The 6,336-nt window shown below is 37.8% G+C and overlaps 1 protein-coding gene across 2 annotated transcripts in view; it reads right to left on the bottom strand.

The window, feature by feature from the left end:
* LOC136841566 (uncharacterized) overlaps nucleotides 1-4,705 on the bottom strand; it is a 185,893-nt gene extending 181,188 nt beyond the window's left edge. Inside the window, exons 1-2 of one of the 2 annotated variants that reach the window (XM_067108547.1) lie at nucleotides 4,668-4,705; nucleotides 3,312-3,950 (exon numbers count right to left, since the gene is read on the bottom strand). The gene's annotated coding sequence lies outside the window, so the exon portion shown is untranslated. The other variant, XM_067108548.1, reaches the window with a different exon arrangement.
* Between the last annotated feature and the right edge of the window lie 1,631 nt (nucleotides 4,706-6,336).

Raw genomic sequence — 6,336 nt, 5'->3', positions numbered from 1 at the left:
AGTTTTACTTTGTGTAACACAACCACTCTACGGATGTTGTACTTCACGTTCAACTTTCACAAGAAAATCAGTGCAACATAATGCAGTTGAAACCTTTAAAAAGTGCCTCAGTTATTTTCAACATCATTATGGCTATTTTTTGCGTTTTTGAAAGCGACAATACACTAGTAAGACATCTGAATATTATTTTCTAATAATACTACAATATCCATTTTTAAAATTTTATGGCAACTTATTTTGTTGAAATAGAAAGAATTGAAAAGAAAATCATACCAGTAGGAAATGGAATAAGTTAAACGAAAAAAAAACTTCGATATTCACATCAATGACATTGATTGAAAGCTACCGAGGTATCGGAGATGATCAGCCTCAGGGCGACTCGTGTATACGGTACAGCGCATCTAGGCAGCGTTCAAGAAATTCTCCCCGTATCAAGTGATCCGCCTCTGGGGGCCTTAAGGTAATTAGGAAGAGGCGGGTTGTGGAGAAGAGAGAGAGAGAGAGAGAGACAGACAGACAGAGAGAGAAGGAATATGAGGGGGAGAAGGAGGAGAGGAAGTGAAGGATTAGAAAGTAGGATTTTTCTTTTGTTAGACCCTCGTGAATTGAAGGGGGATAGAAGAACCTCGTGACTCTGTGGGTAACGACCTCGCCTTATCAGCGGAGACCCGAGATCGATTCCATGGGGAAGGTAGACTAATTTGGTTTCCCGAAGAAGAAATTCACTGTGCTGTTGACCTTAGCTCCCGTAGTGGGGTAGTGCCGTCAGTGCACTTCACGCGGTGCACTGTAGGCATTACTTAAGGTTCTTTGCAGCGTCCCTTTGGCCCCCTAGCTGCAATCCCTTTTATTCCTTTTACTGTACCTCCATTCATATTCTCTTTTTTTACATCTTGCTGTCCACCTTCTCTTAACACTTGTCTCATAGTGCAACTGAGAGGTTTTCCTCCTGTCACACCTTTCAAACCTTTCACTGTCGATTTCCATTCCACAGGCGAAATTTTTTATTCCATTCCATTCCTGTCAACCTCAGTTTTGTTGAAAACCTGAAGGTTAACACGCCCTAGAACCATCGCCTCTAGACGGAAAAGTCCTGAGGGAAAAAAGAATCAGATATCGAGGGAGTGTAATCTTCCTCCTGTCAGTAACGACGTATGTAATCGCCTTTGTGTCACTGACTGTCCGTTACACAGTTGTCGCAGGGCGCTTAAGGTCATTTCTGTGGTCTTTTTGTAGGATGTATTGATTTGAAACAACCAAACCAATCATAACCATTATATGATTACAGAGATTATGGTATAAGTTTTTTTATATGTTATTTATTTTTAAAAATTATAAATTTTATGATAAAAGTCTAGCAGTCAACACTCCTACTGTTCTGATAAGAAAGAAGTAAAATTGGAGTCCCATAAACAAATTCGGGTAAGGAATTTTTCAGTAGTTTTTTCTAGTAAAATAAATAATTTTAAGTTGAATGTTTCTTTTCTCGCGACGTAATATTCTTTCATTTTTTGCAGTTTATGAGAGTAGGTCATCTAGTTTTATTTTCTGCTAAAGAAAACTATTGTGACGGCTTTGTCTGTCCGTCCACACTTTTTTTATGTCCGCCTTCAGATCTTAAAAACTACTAAGGTTACAGGGCTGCAAATTGGTATGTTGATCATCTACCCTCCTATCATCAAACATACCAAATTACAGCCCTCTAGCCTCAGTAGTTTTTATTTCATTTAAGGTTAAAGTTAGCTGTAACCTTGCTTCTGGCAACGATATAGGATAGGTCACCACCTGGCAGTGGTTAAGTTTCATGGACCGCGACTCATACAGCATTATACCGAGACCACCGAAAGATAGATCTATTTTCGGTGGCCTTGATTATACGCTGTAGCTGTACAGAAAACTCGATTGCGCCGAAGAGAGTTTTTACTTGCTTTCTTTTTTACAAAACTCTTTTGTCTCGAACAGCAGATCTTTAATTTTCAACCCGCAAAAAAACTTGCCATCTACCTTTACACCTTCTCAGTTGCAGCTAATTAAAACAGCATTTTATTTTAGCTCAGGTAATCCGCGTTTTTTCCTTTATTTGCGAGATAATCTTCGCAGAGAAGCAAAACTCCAGCTATTTGTTTGAAAAGATCCTCCTGTTTACGCTCCTAAAAAACTAAGTTAGTTTGTTTATTTGCGGGGAAAAATCTTTCCTGAGAATGTGAACGTTTGTTGATATTGTCTTTCCTTTTGGCTCTGTTTGTTTTCCTTCCTTCCTAAGTGGCTATTTGCCTTGGCTAAATGGATAGCGGTGATTCCCCCACAAACCAGTGTGGGTCGTTTGGCTAGTTGATGGATGGCTAGCAGTGGGTTACAACGAGTCTTGAAAAGCCACAAAGAGATTTCAGGGCTCCGATGTTGTTTTGTTTTTGGTTTGAGCGAAGAAGAAATTGGTCATAATGAGGTTGGGGGCCGGGGGGGGGGGCAACAGAAAAAGGTCGCAAGTGAGTATTCTAGTAAGCTTGCGATTGGGTAAATAAGTAAGGGGAATAATTTGGTTTGTTTGTAATTGAGGAGTTACAGCTGGAATGTGGCAGCGGCTGTTGTTTTGTCTTCTGTGGAGCCACCCCTATTAAGGGAAACGGTTTGTGGTTGATGCGCAAACATATATTGTGTTTATATTATATATATACAATGTATATATACTATGTATGTATATATATGTATATATATATATGTATATATATAATATATATATATATATATATATATATATATATATATATATATATATATATATATATATATATATATATATATATATATATATATAGAGAGAGAGAGAGAGAGAGAGAGAGAGAGAGAGAGAGAGAGAGAGAGAGAGAGAGAGAGAGAGAGAATTCACGCTTTTCTGTCCGTAAACTGATACTCTGTATGTAACAAACACTACGTTTAACTTGCCGTCGTCCAGCTCGAGGCCTACCTCTTTCAGCACAGAAGTAGGGTTGAAAATTGCCTTACCGACCCTCACTTATATCATCGTTAGTTTTGAAAATCCGTGTATGCTATTACATGCACATACATTCACATACACATATACATACACACACGTATATATATTATATATATATATACTGTATATATTATATATATATATATATATATATATATATATATATATATATATATATCTATATCACACGCATTCAAACAAGTCCCTTAGGCATGTATTACCTTTATAGATGAGACGGCAGATAAATCATTCAATCAATTTTTGTGTGTGTTTAATAGGTGCTTAATCCCGTAAACAATTCTGCCACTGTACTTACTTGTGTTGACATCTGCGCAGCTGTTTTCAAGAAGACCGTCTTGACATCCTTTGCGTTACATCTTTATCTGATAGACTTACTTTGTAATTCGTCTTTATTTCCTGTGGGTTCTCTTTTATTCTGGTTTTCTCTAGGACGATATATAAACCACTTTGCTTTTTAACATTTCTTAAATAGTTTATTGTTTACTTGTTTGTTTTGTTTTAAAGATTTCCTTTTGTTAATTTTTCATGTTTCTTTTATTCTTCCTTTCAAGGCAACGTTAGAATTATGTATGATTTATTTATTTCTCTGCATCTCAGTCTCCATTCTTTTTCTCCCTGTTTCTTAGGTAGTTTCTATAGCTCTTTCAGCATTCTCACATTTATCCTTTAAGGCAACGTTAACAAAAATGATGATATTCTCTATTTTTTTGACACTTTCTTTTATCTTGACTAATATATTTCCGACAGCACAGGGAAGATAATTATCTTCAAACAACACGCTAATTAATCTAATCACTCAGTTTAACAGGTAGCCATTCAGGCCTCACGGTTAGTTAAACACCTCGTGTTAAATCGTGTCGGTCATTGCCAAGAGAAGAGGCTCTTCACTCTGTGTTTATTTTCTCAACAAAATTGTTCATAAAATTCTCGAAACCTGCGGATTAATTATGCCCGTTATTTCCATGAAAAACCGTTAGTTTTCCTTGCATACTTAATGCTACGGTTATTTTATTAATATCCAATTATATATCATTAGAGATTCTTTAATTTTACCCTTATAATAGTTTTGTTTCTTGCAGATGTACTTGTTTTATTGTTGCAAGATTGTGCAGCATTAATGTTAGATATTTTATGTATTCTCTTTTTAAAGACGTTTAAACTTCCCAGTATATTGATTGGCACCTTTCAAGGACAAATTACTGGTTTTACTAGATCTCAGGTCAGCCTAATGCCCAAGCGAGAGCGAAGGCTAATTATAAATTTCCTGAATTCACACTACACTTCGCAATGTCAAATCACTGAGCTTACATGGCCAACGGTCAAAATAATGACTTGAGAGAGGTCACAGGTCAAACAAAAATACACCGAAGTTAACCCTAAGACGATGAAGAATTTTATTTTATAAATTTAGAAGCACTTTTTCTCGCGTCACTATAACCTTGGCTTCAGAATTGGCACTGCGGGTCAAACAAATGACCTAAAGAGGTCAAAGGTCAAATAGAAACTATGGATTAAGGGGGTGATGTCAAAAAAAGAGCCAGAACAAAGACAGAGAAGCTTGCGTATTGTTTCTCTGGGCGCTACAGTCTTGGCTGCAAACGGGGCACTACTGCTAGTGCCCGGGCGGAAAGTGGCACTGAGAGTGCCATACCTCTCGTCACACCTTCACGCTCTATTCTGATGCCCAACAAGCTGAATGCCAACGTACGGGAACAGGGTATTTCGTCTCAGTACATAGTCTTGTACAAGGCTGCTCTGAGATCGCTTTCAAAAACCCTGCTTGCTTGCGCAAGATTTCTCTCTCTCTCTCTCTCTCTCTCTCTCTCTCTCTCTCTCTCTCTCTCATGCTTTTCCTACTTTGTCTTCTTTTTCCCCCTTTCATTTTTTGTGTCTCATTCATTTCCATGAAAGAAGAATTGAATCTTTCTTTTTCCCTTTTTTTCTTCCGATGAGCTATCGACACCATGGAGTGATTAGATTACAACGAAAGAAAAAATCATGCCAAACAACACAAACAAACAAATAAACAACGTGCCAGGAAGCAGAGATCGCAGCACATCCAATACAGTGATGCAATGGAACCCCAAAACTCTCTCTCTCTCTCTCTCTCTCTCTCTCTCTCTCTTTGAAATATATTAATTTTCGAATCACCGATTAAAAAGTTATTTTCTTGACCAAACAATATATTAGCTCTCTCTCTCTCTCTCTCTCTCTCTCTCTCTCTCTCATGATTTTCTTTGTCATTTCTCTCTCTCTCTCACTCTCTCTCTCCCTCTCTCTCTAAAATATATTAATTGTCGAATCGCCTTGTAAAAAGTTATTTTCCTGACCAAGCAATATATTAGCTCTCTCTCTCTCTCTCTCTCTCTCTCTCTCTCTCTCTCTCATGCTTTTCTTCGTCAATTCTTTCTCTGTCTCATTCATCGACATGAAAGAAGTATTAAAGCTCTTAAAGCTCTCTCCCTTTCTCTCCTCCGATGAAAAACGAAACCTAAGAATGAATATATTATCAAGAAAAGATGTAAAGTAACCAAACCAACCAAAGGTATAACTCTTCATTTTTTAGATTTATAACCTTTTCGTTTCTAATTTGCTTATCGTTTTTGTCTCCGAAGTTTTTCCTAGTATTTATTACTTACTGGAGTTGCGAATACTCTTCGTTTGGTTCTGAGAAAACCGAGTGAGATTTGTTACTGTTTTTGATTCGGTTATTTTTATCTAGTCTCGTTTGAATGCATTTTTTCTTTGTGTTCCTGAAGAATTTTCTCTGCCCTCTCTCTCTCTCTCTCTCTCTCTCTCTCTCTCTCTCTCTGCATCGTTAAACGTAATCGGGGAAGCAAAATCTCCCTGACGGGCTAATTAGCTTTTTGAGAGCAGGTTCATTTTCCTCTTCAGCGACGAAAGGAGATTTTTTTTTTTTGAAGCAAGACCGTGAACAGAAAAGAAAACAAAATGGTAAGAAAGAAGATAGGAAAGTTAACTGGAAAGAAACAAGTAAAAACTGCGCATAAGAAACTTCGGCGCAATCGAGTTTTCTGTAATGCTGTATGAAACTCTCGAAGTGCTGCAGTACGAAACTCTAAGCCACGACCGGGCAGCGCTCAGTTGCTCCCCAGATGCGGTCAAGTGTGGACACGTCGGCGTTTGGCACCGGTAGCAGACACACGATCCATGACTAACCTTAACCTTAAATTAAAATAAAAACTACTAAGGCTAGAGGGCTGCAATTTAGTATGTTTGCTGATTGGTGGGTGGATGATCATCATACCAATTTGCAGCCCTCTAGCCTCTGTAGTTTATAAGATCTGAGGGCGGACGGA

This window comes from Macrobrachium rosenbergii, chromosome 9 (assembly GCF_040412425.1).
Source record: "Macrobrachium rosenbergii isolate ZJJX-2024 chromosome 9, ASM4041242v1, whole genome shotgun sequence".
In the NCBI taxonomy this organism is placed as follows: domain Eukaryota; kingdom Metazoa; phylum Arthropoda; class Malacostraca; order Decapoda; family Palaemonidae; genus Macrobrachium; species Macrobrachium rosenbergii.
Note: the sequence above shows the minus strand (reverse complement) of the source record. Positions and strands in the feature narration are given on the sequence as shown.